The sequence below is a fragment of the Gossypium arboreum genome, chromosome 1 (assembly GCF_025698485.1).
Source record: "Gossypium arboreum isolate Shixiya-1 chromosome 1, ASM2569848v2, whole genome shotgun sequence".
In the NCBI taxonomy this organism is placed as follows: domain Eukaryota; kingdom Viridiplantae; phylum Streptophyta; class Magnoliopsida; order Malvales; family Malvaceae; genus Gossypium; species Gossypium arboreum.
In genome coordinates this window covers 58973992-58983695 of record NC_069070.1, presented here as the reverse complement: position 1 = coordinate 58983695, position 9704 = coordinate 58973992, and the positions used below count along the sequence as shown (strand labels likewise).

Sequence of the window (9704 nt, the reverse complement as noted above, 5' to 3'; positions counted from 1 at the left end):
TCGCCACACATATATATATATATATATCTGTTCTGGTGGCCTAGCCACAACATCTGTATCTGGTGACTTCGTCACAATATCCGCGACCTCATTGCAATTTACGTGGTGTGTAGCGGTTGGGTGGGTCGAGTAGCCTCCCCACATGGTGTAAGGTTGGTACGGAGGTGTATACGGCTGGATTGGGTTTTCAAAGGTTGAATTTCAGAAAATTATTTTCAACCACGTGGTCTGCTTTGAAGTATTTCTCTTAAAAGTGTGGAACACCGAGTCTCTACTGTAGAATCTGTAAGTCTTCTGAATACTTTTGTCTGTTTAGAAATTGAAATACTGTGGATTCCTTAGATATTAGTCTGAATTTAAATGTGGTATTTATTTTATGTGGACGTGATGTTTGGATATAGAAATTGTATATATGTGTGATAAATATGTGGCTGCTTTTGTGAATAAGTGTTGTATGTCTGAGATGTTTCAAGTTTTAGTTGAAGTGTGATAGTGATAGTCGGATCAGAGTGCGCAACAGTAGCGTAATGGGGTAGATGTTACACGACTACCCTATTAGACGGAAATTTCGGGGATGAAATTTCTTTAAGGGAGGTAGAGTTGTAACACCCTGAATTTGGGCCTAGAAGTTGTAACACCCTGAATTTACACCTTGAACATGGGAGCAGTTGAAGGCGACTTATAATATTCTCAATGACGTGAAAATTTCAGTAGTTGAAGGCTTGTTTTAGTGGTTAAGTATCTTTGAGAAGTGTTGGAGAAGTCCCGGTTCAAACACGGACTCTAGCAAAAATTTTGGTTTAAGGTGAATCAAACCACAGGTGTAGTAGGTAGGCCTTAAGAATACTGTTGTAGAAATTGTGACACAAAAAGCCTTGTGGCTTAGTGGCAAGTAGCGTGTGGAGCATTTAAGGGGAGGCATGGGTTCGAATCCCATGGCAAGCAAAGAGCATTTATTTTGCTAACAGGGGGCAGCAAAAGTTGGTGTTGAACTTAAGCTCTAATGATGGAGGGATCACACATCGGGAAGCTAACATAAGAGTGGATGCGAAGCTGGCTTTAAATAGAGAGAACCATAAGGAGACTAAAGGTACCCTTCTTGGCTGATCCCTTTTGCTTTGTGGCGTGCTCAGTTGGGTTGGTCGCCGGCTAAGAGTGCTCGGAGCGTGGATTAACTCCAGTCTCCAATCAGGTGTGTATTTTCTCGATACTTTAGCTATAGGATGGCTACTTCGGGCCGCGATGGGCCGAAAGGGGCTATGTGGGCCTAATGGGCCTACGAGCCCAATTTGATAAGTTGTTTGATTGTGTAGTAAATATTGGGTTGGACTATGTGAATCTCATATCTGTAGGCTAGCATTACTGAAATACCCTTGTAAGGTAGAATTACTGAAATGTCCCTGTAGGGTAGAATTACCAAAATACCCTTGGTTTGTAAAATTACCAAAATACCCATAGTTTGTAAAATTACAAAATACCTCTGATTTGTGACATTACAGAAATACCCTCGACCTATAAAATTACTGAAATACCCTTGACTTGTAAAATTACCAAAGTACCCTCGATTTACAGAATTACCGTTTTACCCTTGATTTACAGAATTACCGTTTTACCCTCGATTTATAAAATTACTATTTTACCCTTGATTTATAAAATTACTGTTTTACCCTCGATTTACAGAATTACTATTTTACCCTCGATTTAAAAAATTATCGTTTTACCCTCGATTTATAGAAATACCGTTTTACCCTCAATTTACAGAATTACTATTTTACCCTCAATTTATAAAATTACTATTTTACCCTCGATTTACAGAATTACTGTTTTACCCTCGATTTACAAAATTACTGTTTTACCCTCGATTTATAAAATTACCATTTTACCCCTAGGGTGTTAAATGATTGTTTTGCCCTTGTGGGCAAGTGACTGACTTGGATTGTGTGGTTGACGGATTTGATTGTGAATATTTGTTGGTGATATGAATGACTTGACTGTGACTGTTTGATTCAAGTATGGGCATGATATTTTAATTCTGTATGTTGTATCCCATGACATGTATATCAGTTGCATGGGACACAGGTTTATATTGATGGAGGAAGCGCTCGCGTCTCATTTTGCAATCGGTGGCCTCGCCACATATATCGCATCTGGTGACTTCGTCACAATATCCGGCGACCTCATTTGCAATCTGGTGGTAACCGCCACATATATATATATATATATATATATATATCTGCTCGTGGCCTAGCCACAATATCTCATATCTGGTGACTTCGTTACAATATCTGGCGACCTCGCTACAATTTACGTGGTGTGTAGCGGTTGGGTGGGTCGAGTAGTCTCCCGCATGGTGTAAGGTTGGTACGGGGTGTATACTATTTGGATTGGGTTGGGATTGCATTCACATTCGATTTTGATTACGTTAATCGAACCGATTTCGATTCTAATTTCATCACCTAATTCTGATTCTAATTCTGATTCTCATTTTGGTTCTAGTTTTGATAATGTTCTGTAATGGGCTAAGGCCCATCTGGTACTGTTTGTTATAGTGGGCTAAGGCCCAATTGATACTGAAACTGTAAGTAACGCTGGGGCCAGACTTATAATTCTATTATATGACTGACTGTTCCTTTTTATAGTAGGGGTTTTCACACTGAGTTTTTGTAAACTCACCCCGTTTATTAACCTTTCAGGTAATTTCCAGCCTTAGACGGATCAGAGCTGCGAGGGGCTCGTAGGAAGCCACACACTCTGTTTATTTTATAGTTTTGATTATTACTTTTAAATGTTTTATGTGGGTTGTAGTAAAGCCGTTGTAATTTGCTGGATTTCAAATTTGAAATTTTACTTACTGTTCTTATAATTGGTAATATTAGAACACGGTTTTCCAAAGTAACACTATTGTTCAAAACATCACGTATCCGCAATTATTTTTAAATTAAGCTACTGCAACTGCCAAGATTTGTACAAAGTTGTTAAAAATGTAATTTAGCTGAGGTTTTCTAACAAGGTTTAAAAAGGGTATAAGTTTTTAATTATTAAGAATGGTCTTTAATGGAAACATGGTTTTCGAAAAACACTTCAATGTGACACGCCAGATTCGAGCCAAACTTCCAGGTCGGGTTTGGGGTGTTACATTTAGTGGTATCAGAGCCAAGTTGCAACAGTTCGACTGTGGATTGGGTTTTCAGAGGTTGAATTTCAAAAAATTATTTTACAACCACGTGGTCTGTTTGAAGTATTTCTCTTAAAAAGTGTGGCTCACCGAGTCTCCGGCGCCGAATCTGTAAGTCTTCTGAATACTTTTGTCTCTTTAGAAATTGAAATACTGTGGATTCCTTAGATATTGGTTTGAATTTAAATTTGGTATTTATTTTATGTGGACGTGATGTTTGGATATAGAAATTGTATATATGTGTGATAAATATGTGGCTGCTTCTGTGAATAAGTGTTGTATGTATGAGATGTGTCAAGTTCTAGTTGAAGTGTGATAGTGATAGCTGGATCAGAGTGCGCAACAGTAGCGTAATGGGGTAGATGTTACACGACTACCCTATTAGACGGAAATTTCGGGGACAAAATTTCTTTAAGGGAGGTAGAGTTGTAACACCTTGAATTTGGGCCTAGAAGTTGTAACACCCTGAATTTACACCTTGAGCATGGGAGCGGTTGAAGGCAGCTTATAATATTCTGTTGTACGTGAAAATTTCGTAGTTGAAGGCTTGTTTTAGTGGTTAAGTATGCTGAGAAGTGTTGGAGAAGTCCTGGGTTCAAACCTGGACTCTAGCAAAAATTTTGGTTTAAGGTGAATCAAACCCTGGGTGTAGTGGGTAGGCCTTAAGAATATTGTTGGAGAAATTGTGACACAAAAAGCCTTGTGGCTTAGTGGCAAGTAGCTTGTGGAGCATTTAAGGGGAGGCATAAGTTCGAATCCTATAGTAAGCAAAGAGCATTTATTTTGCTAACAGGGTGCAGCAAAAGTTGGTGTTGAATTTAAACTCTGATGATGGAGGGATCACACATCGGGAAGCTAACATAAGAGTGGATGCGAAGCTGGCTTTAAATAGAGAGAACCATAAGGAGACTAAAGGTACCCTTCTTGGCTGATCCCTTTCGCTTTGTGGCGTGCTCGGTTGGGTTGGGCATCGGCTAAGAGTGCTCGGAGCGTGGATTAACTCCAGTCTCCAATCAGGTGTGTATTTTCTCGCTACTCTAGCTGTAGGATGGCTACTTCAGGCCGCGATGGGCCGAGAGGGGCCATGTGGGCCTAATGGGCCTACGGGCCCAATTTGATAAGTTGTTTGATTGTGTAGTAAATATTGGGTTGGACTATTTGAATCTCATATTTGTAGGCTAGCATTACTGAAATACCCTTTAGGGTAGAATTACTGAAATGCCCCTATAGGGTAGAATTACCAAAATACCCTTGGTTTGTAAAATTACCAAAATACCCCTAGTTTGTAAAATTACCAAAATACCTCTGATTTGTGAAATTACTGAAATACCCTCGACCTATAAAATTACTGAAATACCCTCGACTTGTAAAATTACCAAAGTACCCTCGATTTACAGAATTACCGTTTTACCCTCGATTTACAGAATTGCTGTTTTACCCTCGATTTATAAAATTACTTTTTTACCATCGATTTACAGAATTACTATTTTACCCTTGATTTAAAAAATTACCGTTTTACCCTCGATTTATAGAATTATCGTTTTACTTTCGATTTACAGAATTACTATTTTAGCCTCGATTTATAAAATTACTATTTTACCCTCGATTTATAGAATTACTGTTTTACCCTCGATTTATAGAATTACCATTTTACCCTCGATTTATAAAATTACCATTTTACCCCTAGGGTGTTAAATGATTGTTTTGCCCTTGTGGGGAAGTGACTGACTTGGACTGTGTGGTTGACGAATTTGATTGTGAATATTTGTTGGTGATATGAATGACTTGACTGTGACTGTTTGATTCAAGTGTGGGCATGATATTTTGATTCTGTATGTTCTATGCCATGACATGTATATCAGTTGCATGGGACACGGTTTATATTGATGGAGGAAGCGTTCCGGCGGCCTCATTTGCAATCTGGTGGCCTCGCCACATATATTCGATTCGGTGACTTCGTCACAATATCCGCACCTCATTTGCAATCGGTGGTAACCACACACACGTATATATATATATATATATATACATCTGCTCGGTGGCCTAGCCACAATATTCGATCTGGTGACTTCGTCACAATATCCGCGACCTCATTGTAATTTCTATGGTGTGTAGTGGTTGGGTGGGTCGAGTAGTCTCCCCACATGGTGTAAGGTTGGTACGGGTGTATACGGTTTGGATTGGGTTGGGATTGCATTCACATTCGATTTTGATTCGTCACCGACATCGATTTCGATTCTAATTTCGTCACCTAATTTCGATTCGATTACGTCACCGATTTCGATTCGATTCTCATTTTGGTTCTAGTTCTGATAATGTTTCTTATTCGTAATAGGCTAAGGCCCATATGGTGCTTGTCTGTTATAATGGGCTAAGGCCCAATTGAATCGAAATCGTAAGTAAGGTCAGGCGACTTATTATTCTATTATATGACCGATTGTTCCTTTTATAGTAGGGATTTCACATCGAGTTTTGTAAACTCACCCGCCTATTAACTTTTCGTAATTTCCACCTTAGACGGATCGGAGTCATGAGGGCTCAAGGAAACCACACATCTTGTTTATTTTATAGTTTTGATTATTACTTTTAAATGTTTTATGTGGGTTGTAGTAAAGCCGTTGTAATTTTCTGGATTTCAAATTTGAAATTTTATTTATTATTCTTATAATTGCTAATATTAGAACACGGTTTTCCAAAGTAACACTGTTGTTCAAAACATCACGTATCCATAATTATTTTTAAATTAAGCTTCTGCAATTGCCAAGATTTTTACAAAGTTGTTAAGAATGTAATTTAGCTGAGGTTTTCTAACAAGGTTTAAAAAGGGTATAAGTTTTTAATTATTAAGAATGGTCTTTAATGGAAACATGGTTTTTGAAAAACACTTCAATGTGACACGCCAGATTCGAGCCAAACTTCCAGGCCGGGTTTGGGGTGTTACATTTAGTGGTATCAGAGCCAAGTTGCAACAACTCGGCTGTGGATTGGGTTTTCAAAGGTTAAATTTCAAAAAATTATTTTACAACCACGTGGTCTGTTTGAAGTATTTCTCTTAAAAAGTGTGGCACACCGAGTCTCCAGCGGCGAATCCGTAAGTCTTTTGAATACTTTTGTCTGTTTAGAAATTGAGATATTATGGATTCCTTAGATATTGGTCTGAATTTAAATTTGGTATTTATCTTATGTGGATGTGATGTTTGGATATAGAAATTGTATATATGTGTGATAAATATGTGGCTGCTTCTATGAATAAGTGTTGTATGTATGAGATGTTTCAAGTTCTAGTTGAAGCGTGATAGTGATAGTAGGATCGAGTCTTGTGAGAGCATAATGGGGTAGATGTTACACGATCATCAGATAGACGGAAATTTCGGGGACGAAATTTCTTTAAGGAGGTAGAGTTGTAACACCACGAATTTGGGCCTAGAAGTTGTAACACCACGAATTTACACCATGAGCATGGGAGCGGTTGAAGGCGACTTATAATATTCTCATTGTGTGCGTGAAAATTTAGTAGTTGAAGGCTTGTTTTAGTGGTTAAGTATCGAGAAGTGTTGGAGAAGTCCCGGTTCAAACACGGACTCTAGCAAAAATTTTGGTTTAAGGTGAATCAAACCACAGGTGTAGTAGGTAGGCCTTAAGAATATTGTTGTAGAAATTGTGACACAAAAAGCCTTGTGGGTTAGTGGCAAGTAGTGTGTGGAGCATTTAAGGGGAGGCATGGGTTCGAATCCCATAGCAAGCAAAGAGCATTTATTTTGCTAACAGGGGGCAGCAAAAGTTGGTGTTGAATTTAAACTCTGATGATGGAGGGATCACACATCGGGAAGCTAACATAAGAGTGGATGCGAAGCTGGCTTTAAATAGAGAGAACCATAAGGAGACTAAAGGTACACTTCTTGGCTGATCCCTTTCGCTTTGTGGCGTGCTCGGTTGGGTTGGGCGCCGGCTAAGAGTGCTCGGAGCGTGGATTAACTCTAGTCTCCAATCAGGTGTGTATTTTCTCGCTACCCTAGCTGTAGGATGGCTACTTCGGGCCGTGATGGGCCGAAAGGGGCCATGTGGGCCTAATGGGCCTACGGGCCCAATTTGATAAGTTTTTTGATTGTGTAGTAAATATTGGGTTAGACTATGTGAATCTCATATCTGTAGGCTAGCATTACTGAAATAACCTTGTAGGGTAGAAATACTGAAATGCCCCTGTAGGGTAGAATTACCAAAATACCCTTGGTTTGTAAAATTACCAAAATACCCCTAATTTGTAAAATTACCAAAATACCTCTGATTTGTGAAATTACTGAAATACCCTCGACCTATAAAATTACTGAAATACCCTCGACTTGTAAAATTACCAAAGTACCATCGATTTACAGAATTATCGTTTTACCCTCGATTTACAGAATTACCGTTTTACCCTCGATTTACAGAATTACTGTTTTACCCTCGATTTATAAAATTACTGTTTTACCCTCAATTTACAGAATTACTATATTACCATCGATTTAAAAAATTACTGTTTTACCCTCGATTTATAAATTACCATTTTACCCTCGATTTATAGTATTACTATTTTACCCTCGATTTATAAAATTACTATTTTACCCTCGATTTACAGAATTACTATTTTACCCTCAATTTACAAAATTACCGTTTTACCCTCGATTTATAAAATTACCATTTTACCACTAGGGTGTTAAATGATTGTTTTGCCCTTGTGGGGAAGTGACTGACTTGGACTATGTGGTTGACGGATTTGACTGTGAATATTTGTTGGTGATATGAATGACTTGACTGTGACTGTTTGATTCAAGTATGGGCATGATATTTTGATTCTGTATGTTGTATGCCATGACATGTATATCTGTTGCGTGGGACACGGGTTTATATTGATGGAGGAAGCGTTCTGGCAGCCTCGCTGCAATGTGGTGGACTCGCCACATATATCTATTCTGGTGACTTCGTCAGAATATATGGCGACCTATTTGCAATCTGGTAACCACACACACACACATATATATATATATATATATATCTGCTCAGTGGCCTAGCCACAATATTCAGATTTGGTGACTTCGTCACAATATCGCGACCTCATTGCAATTTACGTGGTGTGTAGCGGTTGGGTGGGTCGAGTAGTCTCCCACATGGTGTAAGGTTGGTACAGGGGTGTATACGGTGGATTGGGTTGGGATTGCATTCACATTCGATTTTGATTACATTACGACATCGATTCGATTCTAATTTTGTCACCTAATTCGATTACGATTCGTCACCGATTCTCGATTCTGATTCTCATTTTGGTTCTAGTTCTGATAATGTTTCTTATTCTGTAATGGGCTAAGGCCCATCTGGTACTGTCTGTTATAGTGGGCTAAGGCCCAATTGATCTGGCCTTAAGTAAGGTGGGGCGGACTTATAATTCTATTATATGACTGACTGTTCCTTTTTATAGTAGGGGATTCCACAATGAGTTTTTGTAAACTCACCCGGTTTATTAACCTTTCAGGTAATTTCCAGCCTTAGACGGATCGGAGCTGCGAGGGGCTCGGAGGAAACCACACACACTGTTTATTTTATAGTTTTGATTATTACTTTTAAATGTTTTATGTGGGTTGTAGTAAAGCCGTTGTAATTTTCTGGATTTTGAATTTGAAATTTTACTTTTTGTTCTTATAATTGGTAGTATTAGAACACGGTTTTCCAAAGTAACACTGTTGTTCAAAACATCACGTATCCGCAATTATTTTTAAATTAAGCTTCTACAACTGCCAAGATTTTTACAAAGTTGTTAAGAATGTAATTTAGCTGAGGTTTTCTAACAAGGTTTAAAATGGGTATAAGTTTTTAATTATTAAGAATGGTCTTTAATGGAAACATGGTTTTTGAAAAACACTTCAATGTGACACGCCAGATTCGAGCCAAACTTTCAGGCCGGGTTTGGGGTGTTACATGTGATATGTATTATTATTATGACTTTGACCATACGTATCAGTCTGCATTGAGTTATCGTATATGATCATGAGATGTGGTCCTTATCCATTATGGTTTATAAGATTAATTAATCATGCCATGTCCTATGTTTTGATGTGATGATATAGTTAGCTTTGTTTGTTATGCATGATTGATAATACATCAAGTAAGTTAAATGCAGACCAGTGGATCATTAATTAAATGGAAATGAGTAATGTTGCCTTGAATATGGATGTTTAATGGACAAATTGGTAACTACATTATGATGGTATAAAATGAGAATAAGATTTAGCATGTCTAGTTCTAGTTAATGTAAGAATGTATATTATATACAATATGGTAAGCAAATATGTTTAAAGTGATGGTAAGCAAATATGTTTAAAGTGAATGACATGTTATTGCATGATTATGGATGTGTAAGTGCTCATTTATGCCACGTTATATGTCTTTAAATATGAGTCTATGCATGTGTTCGAAAGTTTTGAATTAAATGAAATTTTATGGCCCAGTTTTCGTCTATGTGTATGGTTAAGTCTGGTAATGCCTCGTACCTTATTCC

At 37.9% G+C, this 9704-nt stretch overlaps 1 long non-coding RNA gene across 1 annotated transcript; it reads left to right on the top strand.

The window, feature by feature from the left end:
- The first annotated feature begins 4082 nt into the window (after positions 1 to 4082).
- On the top strand, positions 4083 to 8851 carry LOC128290167 (uncharacterized). The gene is made up of 2 exons (XR_008279813.1): positions 4083 to 4192; positions 8682 to 8851. It is a non-coding gene; the product is annotated as an uncharacterized LOC128290167 (long non-coding RNA).
- The last annotated feature ends 853 nt before the right edge of the window (positions 8852 to 9704 follow it).